Genomic DNA, 14,172 nt, shown 5'->3' on the forward strand with positions numbered 1-14,172 from the left:
GATGGCTTACCTTGGGATGATGTGTTTAGGTGCCTGTAAATCATCTACATTTGCTTTGCAAAGGGCTGAATCGGGATTCAAGATCTCTAGAGGATGTTGGTAATTTAATAACAGTTATCAGCAGCTGACAGCCCAGAACCTCAACTCAGCTGGCTCCTATAAAAGTGAGGAAAATGCTCAGGAAAAGGAATTCAATAGCTTGGTTCTCCCACACATCATCCCCCGGGGTTACACCTTGGGAAGTTCCTCACGTTGCCTTGAAGCTCATCCCGTTGGCTTCTCCATCTCCAAAAGGCCAAGTCCTGCTGAGTTCCCAATGACACCGAGTACCTCCCCAGAGCCTTTTGGCATTCTGGAAAACCAGGGTAATTTTCTGAAGTAACAGAAAACTGAAGATTTTCTAGCACAGACCTCATTCGTCCCAGCAGGCAGCCAGACAGCAACCCGAAGAATGTCAGCTGCTTAAACTTTGCGTCAGCATTAGCAGTGGGGTCTGGTGGTGATATGGGGTCTGGGGGACTCATGTCCTTCTGGAAGCCTCCCCAGATACAACAGCAGTCTGAACACAGCCTGACAGAACCACATCCCCAATGCCACCTTCCTCCTCCCTCTGGAAGGCATCCAGGGCTGCTGTTTGCCCGTGCCGCAGTCCCACCTCAGCTATCCTGTTTTCTCAGTGCACCTGTTAATTCTTGGCCAAGGTGTGAGTGAGCAAATGCAGAGGGGAGCCCACACCCACAGTGCACACAGGCATGACCAGCACTCCCCACACTGCAGCTGGTCCCAGTGCAATGCGGGTTGACCTCGCTGAGGGTTTCCCTCCACCTTCCCTCAGATATAGATCTGGAAATCACAGAACCACGGAGGTCCAGCACAACAAAGTCATCTCCATCCGTATTGCTTCACCTTGTTGTTATTGTCAGTGCAGATGCCACTACTGAGGTATTTCTCCCTACTAACAAAGCTGTGCATCCCACCTTTAGGGATGGGTTGTAGATATTTTAGGGCATGGAAGAAAGGTTCAAGGCTGACCAGCAGCCCTGGCAGACCTTGTTGTGGTGCTGTGAGATGTGACCATCTCTGAACTCTCCTTTTCTCTTGCAAGGGGGTTTCTCTTCCCCATAAGCCTCACATTCTCAGTTCACATCCCATGATAGCTGGCTTTAAATGAAGTTTGGAAGTTGCCCATGCACCTTCCTCTATCTCAGTTCCCTTCCACTTGCTGTAGTTGCCCATTAACCAACACCCAGCAGCAGCAGCCACACTGCCCTGTCAACTGCTTCTTGCAGAGCTCTGTCCTGCCAAGCCCTGACCTCTACTGCTCCAAACCCATGGGGCCAAAGAGCAAAGTTATGTTCACTTTCCCATAGTAAACCCTTATAGCAGACCTGAGGCTCAGTGCCTCCCTGCCATGCTCATGGGCTGGATGTGGAGCTGGCTGTGCTTCTGGATGCCTCTGGTGCTGCTGCAAGTCACAAGCCTCCCCAGGTGATCAGTATCTGATCTATAGGGAGTCCTGTAAGAGGCACTGTGTTTTCATTTGGACACAGTGATTTTGCAGAGCAGAGAAGTGCCTGAGTGAGGAACTGTAGCAAAATGCCACATGCTTTGGTCTGAGGACATGGAAAGATCTCCTGCAACACTCCCAGAAATCCATACGATGCTTTGACTGCAGGATGCTGATAGAGTCACTGACCATTAACACTGGAAAAGGCCACAAGGACCATCCAGTCCAACCCCCAACCCACCATGCTACTAACCAAAACCCCATAGAAGCAGCAATGGGTCCCTGCACTCTTGAGAAGATATATAGGGTTTCTTTTTTGCCTCCTCCCTTTGCAAGAGGCCCCTGCTGTGTTATCTCACCTGCAGGGTTTGGCCTTTCCTCTTCCTCCCAGAGCTCCGTAGCCATGCATTGGGGTGGAAATACCTTTGCAACGTGTCATTTGGTAAATACACCCTTGGCAGAGCCTGTTTCTCTGTGCACAATGTTAACCTTGTCCACAGACACGTGGGGTGGCCAAGGGTGAGGCAGGTGGGGGCCACAGTGCTGCCAAACATTGATCTCGTACTCTTCCTCCCAGCACTTCTGATTTCCCCCAGCAGCTCGGTGTGACAATGTCTCCAGTGTCTTAGGCTTGCACTGGGATGCAGAACACAGCCTCATCTTCCATTTGTACATATGGAAAATATCCTGAAACCGCAAGGTTTCTGAGCTCTGGGAATATCGAGGCTCAGGATGAGAATATGAACACATGGGGTCATGAATAAGGGAAAATTGGCTGGAACGGGAACATCTCAAATGATGTGCAGTTACAGAAGCCAAGCTATTCTGTTCTCCACCAGCACCAAGTTAAACTGCTTGGAAATAATGTTTTCTGCTCTGTAACCCCATGGCATGACCAAAATTAGCAGGAAGAAAAAGTGCCTACAGCTCAGTGCTAAATGAGCCCGTGTTTTGTGACAAACATTTCCTTTCGTCTCAGCACTCACTGTCCTAAGCTGCTGCACATATATTTCCAACAGATCTGGGTTCCTTAAAAAGCTCGCCAGGGTTATTTACCACTTGGTCACTGCGGAGGTGAAAAGGAGTTGGGACAGGCAGCTCAAACGCTGTGTATGCATGAGACAAATGGACATCACAACCGAAGCAGTGGGGATAGGAAGGATGCGGTTCCAAAGGCAGAGGCAGCCATCAGGGTAAGAAGTGCCTCATCTCCTCTCCAGTGAGGGATGTTCCCATCACCAACCAAGAGTGTTTGAGACAGAAAGGAGGTGGCTGATCTTCAGGTCACCCACAGCCTGTGGCACCACAACAACCTTCACAGCTTCATGTCAGAGCCGCCCTTTGCAAGTGCTTTTTTCTTAATGATGAGCTGCCATATTGCTATATATACCCACCTGTGTGTTTCCAAGAGCATTAGAAGGGTGGGAAAAAACTTGATTTCAGGTACTGGGGAGGTAGACATGAAGCCCAACTACCTGAGTTACCTCACACCCCTTCTGAGCCACCTTTCCCAGCAAAGAGGAGAACATTCTGCTACAGAAAGGAATGACTACAGCAAATGCTGCCAGCTCTGATGTGCTTTTCTGGTTTATCATTATCTGTCCCCTGCGAGGGCAGCCTGGTTGCATGCTCCAGTGCTCCAGTACATGCCAGTAACCTTGGTGGCCATCCTTAACCCAGCTCCCCATAGTCCAGAGCTACACACGCACCAAGGGAGACCCAGCAGGGTGTATGCCCATAGCATCCCCCTTTCAGGCTGTTTTGGCTGCTGAAATTAGGGTCAGATGGAGTCAAGGAATGGGGCTGAGGCTCTGGAGCCCAAGTGCTGATGTGGCACCGAGCAGCACCCCGCCTGGCTTTGTACAGCGACAAGGGGAAAAAAAACAAACCAACACAATCACTTCTGCCCTTTAAATCTGGACAAAACAGGTTTCTAATTAAAGCAGCACTTAATCATTAGCGCTCGGTGGATGTTTGATGCAAACAGTTGGTTGAAAGTCTCGTACTGGCTCCCTCTTTGTCCCTCGGTGAGCCTGGAAATGGGTGTGAGCTGCAGTAGGAGTGTCTGCAGTTAAGTAGAGGATTGAATTACTGAGCACTGCTGTTCCCTGGCTGACAAGGTAGCAGAACAGCAAACAAAAGTGCCTTGAAAAGAGCTCACCAAAGAGAAGAGAAAGAGCTGGGATCGCTGAGGAGGGAGAGCTGAGAGGACTCCGGGCACTTTCCAGCAAGGTAAGCAGCTTTTCTACACTCATCCTGGCTTTATTCTAAAGGCCGGAGCTGTTTCATGATCACTTCTGCTTGGTGGAGGAGGAAGGAGCAGAAAAAAAAATGAAAGAGTTTCATACAATAAAAGCGATGAGCCCTCCAGACCTGCAGCCCTGGTGCTGCCTATGGGACGGGGCAAGCAGCTCACAGAGGAGCACAGAAGGACGCACGCTTTGCATTGGGCTCCCTGCACAGAACAGCTTTGATTTCACACACCGAGCAATTAACGGCATTTTGCTTTGCCCTGGTTTGTTTCATTCCTTGCTGCCATGGGGATCTGCCCAAAGCTTGGCTGCCCGTGTGGATGTTGTGGGTTCAAGCAGCGACAAAAGCTGTGCTGGAAGTTCTGACCCATGGGTCCTGCTGGAGTCTAATTGATAAAGCTGCTAATGGCCGAACGCTGTTTGCTCTGCGAGCACAGATTGTTTTCTCCTCTTGTTCATTTGAGATGCAGATCAAACTGTGATAAAATCGAGTTGTAATGGAGTGGAGCTGCGGGTTTACTTGCCAGTGTTTTTCTTAGGCGTGTCTATTAGGAGCATAAATATTTAACAGAGTGGAGAAGTGATATGAATTAGCATCTGTGGGAGGTTTGCATTTGTTCAAGGCTGTCCTAGCACAGGTGTAAACAAATCTTACGGCAGCAGAGGCAAACTGGCCCCACAAGGGTAGCACTTAGCAGGTGAATCATCCAGGTGCTCTTTCCACACTGCAGCTAAGTGGGTAAATTAGAGCCTGCAAAGTGGAAATCAGAGGGTATCAGCCTTCATTTCGGTGGGGCTCACTGAAATCAAGGGCCCACCTCCCTTGTCTCATGATGTGATTTCCTAGGCAGGACCTTGTGGCAGCAGTTGTCAAGGTGTCCCAGCTGGGAGCAAAGGTTTTGTGCCTTGGCCTCAAATAGCATCACCCCAGTCTCCTTTCATCCCCTGTATCTTGGGGCTCTGTGGATTCTTGAGAAGTAGATCCCTGCTCTTGAATAGGAAAGGATGGTGAAGATCCCTTCCAACCCAAGTCATTCTGGTTCTGATTCTGTGACACTGTGGTCTCTGTGACACCTTTTCTGCTGTGGAGCTCCAGGGAGGTGTGGGACATGAAGGAGATGCATTGTGAACCTGGTGACTCCAGGCTGGGTCTGCCCTGGAGCCTCATCCCCCAGCACTGTTCATGCTGCTCATCCTCAGCCCAGTGCTGGGGTCCGGGCCCTTGTGTCACCTACCCAGCACCTGGAGGAGGAATGTGACACCATTAACCTTCACTGAGGGCTCCATTTATCACAAGGAACCGACTCTTTGCAGCCTCCTGAAACTTGCTCCATGGCTGGCACAAGTCCATGGGCTGGGCTGTCTCTGTCTGCTCTAAAAGCTGCTCTGCTGAATACCACATGTCCACCTACGCAAGGAAGGGCTTTCTTGTGGACATCCTGCACCCAAAATATCTCTGCTCTGTCTCTCTTTATTCCAGTATATTCTTAAGCTTCTGCTACCCCCTCAGATGAACATGCTCTGTACAGTCACCAGAGGATACCTGCTCCCAAGGCCCATTAAATCTCTCTTCTATGTTCTCTTCTTTCCACATAAAAACAACTCTGGAAATGGGCCTAGTTGTGATTTATCCCAGATGATTGCTCATTTCCATTGACTGTTTTGAATGCAAAAGGGAATAAAAAAGGATAAACATTGTCTCTAAGTCTTTGGCATCCTCCAATCTGGAAAGTCCTTGCAAATGCAATGGTGATTTTCAGCACAGGGTGCTGTGCTTCTTGCCTTGATTTCCAAGGGCCTTTGCTTGAAACAGGAATCCTGCCATTATCTGCCTTTATCTGAGCCTATTGATGCTTATCTGAGGCTAGAACTTGTCATTCCTTTACATCCACGTCAAAGACCTGAGGCACAGGAGATGTGAAATTGCACGGTTGAGTCCACGATTGAATCCATTTCCTGTGGAATGGGCTATTCAGAGCAGCTGACCTCTCCCACCTAAAAACACCCTGTGGCCAAGCCCTGCAGTGAAAGAATAGGTTTCTGGATAGCACTGGATTTAAAACTGCTCTTGTTAAAACATATGGGATGGGCAGCAGTGGAAGTCAGGTTCTTTTTTGGGTGATGCTGTTATACAGATACCCACCTTCCCTTTGGGAGGCTGCTGGAGCCTGAATTACTGCTCCTTGCTGCCTGAAGTTGCTGCCTGGCTCTGAGCAAAATTCACCCTTCAGATGTCTGATTTCCTCCTCTGTGCTCAGACAAAACTCCCATTGGCAGCTCTGGTTGCAAAAGCAGGCCCCGGATGAATGACTCTTTTAAAGCTCTTTGCGGTATTTGCAGGGATGTTTTATTCATTCGGCTCTACACAGTCGACATGCTGCTCTCTCAAAGCTGCCCTTCATTGCAGGCAAGATGGGATTGCAACGTCTTCTTGCACTTCTGTGCCATGGTTCTGCATGGGCTGAATCTCCCTTCTCATGCCAGACGTGTGCCAAGTGCACAGAAGCACCCAGTCCTAAACAAGGAAGGTTGGGTGAGGTTGGTTGGCACCTCCCTGTTTGGACACACGTTAGGTGTCTTTCAGCAGAGATGTGTCACCTGCTTGAAACTGCACGGTCACCTACAGAATGTTACACTTAACAACCAGGTCATCCCATTTCATTTGCAACCCAAAATATAAACCTTTTTTAATGGGAGGTGTTGGGTTTCCTATCCTGAGTTTGATGTGATGCTTGTGGGTCTACACTGGAGTGAGACTGGGATGCCCCAACCCTGAAGTTGCTCGAGACTGGGCTGGATGGGACCCTGGGCACCCTGAGCTGCTGTGATGATCTTTAAGTTCCCTTCTACCCAAACCATTCTATGATTCTATGATTTTATGACCTCTTCCTTTCATTAGTTAACATTGATCTTACTGGTTTCCACTGGGAAGCCAATGCTTTGGAAACAGGTTCAGACCAGCCCCCCCCCCCCACACCCTCACCATCCAACAAAACTCTTAGTAGCAAGGGCTTTATCAATTGCACTGCTTAAACACTGAACCAGGAAAACCTGCTCTCTATCTTGTGCACGTACACGTGTGCAGAAACAGGCATTCATGCTCTCACAGTAAAAAAGATTTTAACTCTAAGACATGATTTTTTACAAGGACAAGGTAGGTGGGTGCTGGTGTTTGTGTTTAACTGCAGGTTTTTTGTGGTGTTTGGCTTAGTTCATAGAAACATTAAATCAGTCACTGAATCTTTGAACGGCTTGGGTTCAATGAGAACTCATAGATCATCCAGTTCCAACTGCCTTGCTGTGGGTAAGTTTGCCAACCACCAGATCAAGCACCAGCTCAGGCTGCCCAGGGCCTCATCCAGCCTGGCCTTGAGCACCTCCAGCAATGGGGCAGCCACAGCTTTCAGGGCAGCAGTGCCAATGCCTCGCTGATGGTCCATGACAGTGTACCTGGAATAGGATCTCCTGGAGCAAGTTGTTGTGCTTGGAGAATGGGGTTGGGCTCCTGTATTCTGCAAGAGGTGAAGGACAGTGTGGGAAGCTGGACTCTGCACTTGGAGATTCCCTATAGGCAGAGATAATAATTCTATGATTCTTCCAGCACCTCAAACAGATAACCAAGTGAGGCTGAATGAATCCCATCCTCTAATACCCCCTTCCTCACCTTCATTAAGCAATGGCCTCTTCTGTCTCAGCAGGAAAAATGCCTTATTTTTAGGGTCTCTTCTCACCCATCCACTTGCCTTCCAGTTCCTGCGTGTCTCTAAAGCTCAGGTGCTCCCTGGGGCCAAACACACCTCCTCCTCCCTGACGTCTCAGCTGTTATTTTACTTACCTGCAGCCATGAGGTTTAATAATGCTCTGTTAAAATGCTGGTGTTGGGGAGGATCGTAACTTTCTTCCTGGAGGTGGTGAGTAATTAGAAGTTTCTGAGAATGCTTCTAACCTGAACCACTTCTCAGGGAACCAGGAAGAGGAATGAAAATGGCCTCGACTTTGTTTTATTCCTGCATGAATCCTCCTGCCTTTGCTGTGTCATGAAGCCCTGCCTTTGGATGCAGGGCTGGTCCTGAGCCAGCAATCTCTGCCTTTCACCAGGGCAGGAAGAGCTGAAAGAAAGATTTGTTTGTAATGAATTGGCAGGGTTTCCTGCCTGCTTTCCCCAGGGATGGCTCTGCACTGTGACTGACTCAGTAACCTCGCAGTGAGGAGCCAGAGGTGGAATGGATACCCCTGGAGCAAGTTGTGAGTCAAGCTGCATTTTAGTAGTTGAAAATAATGCACCTGGCACCACACATGGGGCAACACTGCCACAAGGCACCTGCATGCAGCGGGCTCCTAAAAGCCTCTTGTGAAGCTGTTTTATCTCACAGCCACATCCTCAGGGTGGTGAGTTTCATAGAATCATAGGACAGTTGGGTTGGAAGGGACCTCAGAGCCCACCCAGCTCCAAGCCCCACTATGGGCTGGTTGCCACCCACCAGATCAGGTTGCCCAGGGCTCCATCCAGCCTGACCTTGGGCATCTCCAGGGATGGGACATCCATAGCTTTTTTCTGTTTAGTTATTAGTATGTTGTTACATCGATGGGAAGTTTTCAGGGACAATGCATCTCTACTCTTCCCAGAGAAAACAGGCGTTAAGATTTTAGTGGGAGGATTCTGAAATAGAAGCAGTTTGGGAAAATCTGTTCCTACAAATCAGTTTCCCGAGGCCATCTGCTTGAAGATCAGACTGCTGGAATGCTACCAGCAGCCAGATGAACAGGGAGAAGAAAAGAGGTCATAAAGGGAGGTGTGGAGAGATGAGCAAGGCTTTCTGGATGGAGTGAGGTGATGGGCTGGAATTGATGGCAGGTGGAAAAGAGGCAGCTGCAGAGTCAGAGGAGATAAACCATAGTCTGCCAGCCATTCTGAATGAGATGTCCTCCAAGGAATTTGGAGAGACAGATGAGGTTCAGGTGGAGGGCTGTGGCAACTAGGAACTATTTCCCAGTAATGCATTACTTCTTGGCTCCTTCCTTTTAAGTGAGGAGTGATGGAGTGTCTGGAGAATAAATGCAAAGCCCACCTGCACATAGCTTCCAGGGGACTGAAAGGTAAAGGCTCACAGCATCACTGGTTTTCTGGAAAGGGCTGTGTGTAAGCTACAAAGTAAGCCAGAGATGACAGGAATGGGCAGAGGGTGAGGGCACAGGTTGCAGGGAGAGATGTTGGAGGTTTACATCTTGGTGATACCCTGAGACAGTGGTTGAAGGTGGGGTAAGTTTCGAGTGCTCAAGAGTCAACCCTTTCCCATGGTCTACAGCATTTCCAGTTTGAGAGACTACTAAGTACATAAAATCACCTGAGTTGTTCTCTTCATCCCAGGCCCTTAAGTTTTCCCTCTGAACAGACTTTAGCATCTCCATCCTGGTCATCCCAGCCCTTGCCCATGAGCACAGAAGAGCAGTCTCCTATGATGGCAGGTAGTGATCACAGGATGAGTTGACTTGGATGATGGAGTTGACATAGAATGAGCCCACTTGGATGAGTTGGATCTGATGATCCCCAGCAGACATTAGTAGAGAAAGGTGCAGACATTGCCACTGAGCTCAGGATAGGTTCCTCCTCTGCTCCAGAGTCAGTGTCCCCGAGAAGGTGAGCAATGAGTTTCTTGTAATCATAGTTCACCCCATGTCCCATGTACCATCTTTGATTTGGATCAGTGGGTCAAAAGAGTGAAAGAGCTCTTCAACTCCTTCCATAAACCATGCAGATGATTTGGTAGGAAGGACAAGGGGTCTTTTTTGACCCATAGGGGAAGTCATGAAGCCCTGAAGCGTGAGGACTAACTCATGTCATTGCATTACAGTCAGAATAACAGGGTAGCACCTGACTGGTCGCAGACCATGAGCATCTGAGCCCAAAGAGCACACCCTGTCCATTCAGCCATCTCGTTTCAAAGTCATAAAGTAAAGGAGAGCCTGCCAGCATCCCTAATAAGCTGTTCCAATATTTAATTGCCCACCACGATCAGAAATAGCATCTTATTTCAAGGCTTATTTCACATAATTTTAGCTGCCAGGCAACAGCTCTTTCCAGGAGGGCTGGAGTGCTCTCTGTGGTCAGCAGCAGTGTCTGCGCAGAGCCATTTCCTTGGCACACCGAGCTCCTGAGCCTGGACTTCACAATACACAGAGGAGGAGGTGGGCTGAGTTTTGCTTTTGCCACCCCCAAAGCACAGATCCCATTCCCTGCATCATCACCACATTGGATGAGATGCAAGGAACTTTTTCTCCTCTTGCATCACAAGAATGAGACAGCTCACACAGCCTGAGTGCTGGTTCTTCTGTCCAGTCCCTCTCTAGGGACAGCCACTCTTTGAAGCAGTGGTGCCAAGCAGCAGCTGAGGAGCCATGCACAGTACTCAATGTTGAATTTCATTTCCTGGAGCAAAACAAGAATTAACTGCTATCCTTTGTGTGAACAAAACACCATTAAGGTTCAAAAAGACCCCTAAGATCATCTTGTCCGGCTGTCCATCTACCACCAATACTGTCCCTAAGTCACACATCTCTGTTTCTTGAACACCTCCAGGGGCACCTCTTTGGGCCCAGATGCTCAGCTATAATGTAAGCAGTTCTACAGCTCTGGTTTACCTCATCAGTGCCAGTCCAAGTATTCCCAATAATTAGGGCTTTCAGCTTGGAAAGGCTGGAGCTACAGCTGCTTCCTATTTTCCCAAAGCTGTACAGAGCATTAGTCATTTCACTGGGGTTTTTTTATTGCCGTGACTCCAGCACCACCAAAACCCAGACAAGCCAAATCAGACTTCATTCTGAATGTATCCCGGGAGTTTGAAATGATCTCCTGTCCCCTCCTGAGCGCTTGTCCTCCCTCCCCACCCAAACAGCCCAAGTCTGCCAAGAAAAATGTCCTGCTGCCTCTGCTTCCTCAACACATACCAGGTTGACTGAAGTGAAGCTGTGACTGCTGGCATTTCCACCCCAATTGTTATTTATTAACTGGTCTTGAGAATGACCTTGACACTTAATCAGTCATCTGATCCTTCTTGAAGGCAAAACTCTTCCTCACACTGTGCTGGTTGGAGAAGGGTTGGATTTAGCAAGCAAGGAGAGTTGCTTTGATTTTGGCAGCGAGTGTAAAAGAGACCCATCTGCCTTCACCTTCCAGCTTCGTTCCTTAGATCAAGTTTAATTCATGGAATCATAGAATGGCTTAGATTGGAAGGGACATTAAATAACACTTAGTTCCAACCCCCTGCCATGGGCAGGGCTGTCCCCCACCAGGTCAGCCTGCCCAGGGAACCATCCAACCTGGCCTTGGTCCTTTACACTCAGCCAGCAGAAGCTTTTGCTTTTTGCAGTTTAGAACACCTTAACCAAGCAGCGATGGCCCAGCAGAACCTTTGCCATGCAGTGGCCACCAACACCCTGGTCCTTCCTCCCCACATGTGCCCATGGTACATACTTAGCTCCATTTTCCAAGGCTTCAAGAGTCTTGGAAATGGTGCGGATAGGGTAGGTGGCCCTAGAGGTGGAAACAGTCATTTGATTTGGGAGGGGTCTCTTAAAGGCCATCTGGTCTAACTCCCCTGCAATGAACAGGGATACCTGCAGCTCCATCAGGAGCTCAGAGTTCTGTCCAGCCTGACTTTAGGTGTCTGTGGGGATGGGGCAACATGAATCAAATCACCCAGCAGTGCTACACATAGGACTACTTTCCAACCCCCCTCCCTCTGCACAGAAAGAGAAAATTGCCTTTGAAAATTGAACAGCTGTGTGCTACTGGTGTGCACACAGAATCCTACAGCTACTTTAGTGCCTCTTTTCCCCTTTCATAGATAAAACCGTGTCTGTGTAGAAGTAAGGGAATAGATGAAGCAGCATCTGCATAGAAGGAAGCAAATTGCCACCATAACCAGCTATTTTTGGTAAATTCCTGCCCCAGAGGCAGCTGATTCACGCTCCTTGCACATTGCATTTCACCTAGGTTTGGGCAGAACCAGTTTGGGTGAGATAAGAACTCAGCTGGACATCATTGCTCAAACCCCACCGAGAGCCTGAGCTTCTTAAAGTCTCTTTATTTCTTTTTAAATTAGAAAAGTTTCTGCCCTTCCTGGTTTCTGCACAGATGAGAAGTTTCCATTCCATAAATACTGGATTTTGTGTCTGGGCAGGAGTTGAATTATGGGATCATCTGATTAAAAGCTACATTAAATCTTTAATGAAATGAGCTGTCTGATTATTGAAGTCATCTTCCTATTATTTCCAACTTGGCCACCAGCTGAAAGAAGCTGAAATGTCCGAAGAAACGGCCGACCTTAATTGTGCTTCATTGGTTAATGGCTTGAAAATGGGAACAGCTTTCCCCATAAAGATGGGAGCAGAGACTGCGTCAGAGCACCAGAAACAGGGGAGGCTGCAGCTCCCCATTTTGAGTCAAAGACATTTTGGGTGGGAATTGGTGAAGCGCTGCTGGTTTCTGGAGGGTTTTGTCCATCGCGATTATCTGAGCACAAAGGAATTTGAGGATCCTTTGGGTTAACATTTCTGGAGGGGAGGCTGGGATGCTGGGAGGAGTGGGGCTCCAGCTGTGCTCACAGCTGGACAGCTGCCCGCTTCCTGTGCTGTTTGGAAGCGATGACGCCTGCTGATTTCTGCAGAGAGCAGCATTGGTATTGCAAAGACTTCACCCCCAAAAGCTCTCTCACATACAAACCTCTGCACTCACTCTATTTGCAAGTTGTTTTGGTACTCGACCGGAGGGGAAAATACCTAAATAAATGAAACAATAGCCAAGGATGGAGGCTTCACTTGAGTTTTTCTTTGATAGGGACTTTTCAGATGCCATATTGAAGTGAAAGGACAGTGTTTTGGTTAAAGATCTGAACTGGGCTGATTGAGGTGTGGGTGTTCCCATTCATTGCAGGGATGCTGGACTAGCTGGTCTTTAAGGGTCCCCTCCAACTCAGACAGTTCTATGGTTCTGGCATTCATTCTTGCCAGCCACAGACTACAGTAAATGAGCGAGGATTCCATTCAGAAAAGCATCCAGTTCCTCCTTAGAGGATGAAATATCTTCCTGGACCTGGCTTTCAATCTATGTGGGATAACCATTCTAGGACGTGAGATGAAAAATGTCTTTTTTCTTCTTGCCTGGGAGTATTTGGAGGGATCAGAAGGGTTGCTTAATGCCCTCCTGGTCAATAGGTGAGGCCATGTGGATTCAGTCTTCTATGATCCTTCAGATCCATCCATGGCAAAGGAAGGAGAATGGCAAATCCTGCTGCCCCAGGCTGTGGGTGCTTCATTGCCTATGCAAGGAGCAAGGGGCTGTAGAGTATATTGCTGCACCAACATTCCTGCATAAAGAGCAGCTTCTGTTCTCTTGCAAAATCTTCAGGAGAAGGCTCATCATGACTAATGATTTAATGGTGATGGGGTGATGGGTGCAGCATATCTCTCCATGCTTTCATGATACAAGTGATAAAGATGCCTTTTGGCATGAGATCATCTGTCTTTTCTCCCTCGAAATAAGCTTCCTTTGTGGCTTTGTGCTGTGGCTTCTTTTATTTTTCATCTTTTTGTGGCTCAGCTTGGGTGCCAAGCTCATATAAAAATGTGTCTGTTCCTTCTTGCAAGCAGTTTTCTGCTTACAGGAGCAGAGGTGCACAGGGTAAGACAAGCCCTATAACCAGGAGAGCCATTTAATCCAGAGCTGGGGAAGAAAATGCAGTCAATCAGGTTGCCTTTAACACACTACAACAGTTCAGTCTGTCATAAGCAAATGCAAATCAGGAAAGCACACTTGTGAGGCAAATGAATGCAAAGCACAGAATCAGTGAGCCATGCTTTCTCTCAAGGCTGGGCCTTGGTCTATGAGCAGAATTGACTCATACAGGAACAGCTGATATGGGCTGTGCCCTTACACAATCACAGCCTGTCCTGTGGTTGCTGCAGCTGAGCTGAATTGATCGGGAGGCACCTGTTATGCCAGGCAGCTCTGCTAGGATACAACCTGGTGAGCTCATACACACTGGTCTGGGGTTTGATCTGCTTCAGAAGCTAGGTTAGCTGGGTTTGGAAGCTTTTTCACTTAAACCATCCAAGCAATTGGTATTTCTCACTGCTGCAAATTGGACAGAGGGTGGATTTGGTGGATTCTCCATCCTGTGGTGGGTGTCTTGTGCACTCAGGGTGCAGCTGGATGAGGCTCTGAGAACCTGATGGAGCTGTGGGTGTCCCTGTTCGTTGCACGGGAGTTGGACCAGATGGCCTTTAAGGATCTCTTCCAAATCAAACAGTTATTTTATTCTATGGATGAGAGACCTTCTCTGACCAAAGTGGCATCTGGAGATACCCAAACCATCTTAAAAGGTCCCCAGGTACCTTTGTGCAGGCAGCTTAATC

At 48.4% G+C, this 14,172-nt stretch overlaps 1 protein-coding gene across 2 annotated transcripts in view; it reads left to right on the forward strand.

Annotated features, from left to right (window-relative positions):
- The first annotated feature begins 3,217 nt into the window (after nt 1-3,217).
- Nucleotides 3,218-14,172, forward strand: part of VILL (villin like) — a 28,359-nt gene continuing 17,404 nt past the window's right edge. Inside the window, exon 1 of one of the 2 annotated variants that reach the window (XM_015852913.2) lies at nt 3,218-3,739. The gene's annotated coding sequence lies outside the window, so the exon portion shown is untranslated. Of the gene's footprint in view, nt 3,740-13,732; nt 13,784-14,172 lie in introns of those variants that run through there. The other variant, XM_015852914.2, reaches the window with a different exon arrangement.

The sequence above is a fragment of the Coturnix japonica genome, chromosome 2 (assembly GCF_001577835.2).
Source record: "Coturnix japonica isolate 7356 chromosome 2, Coturnix japonica 2.1, whole genome shotgun sequence".
In the NCBI taxonomy this organism is placed as follows: Eukaryota; Metazoa; Chordata; class Aves; order Galliformes; family Phasianidae; genus Coturnix; species Coturnix japonica.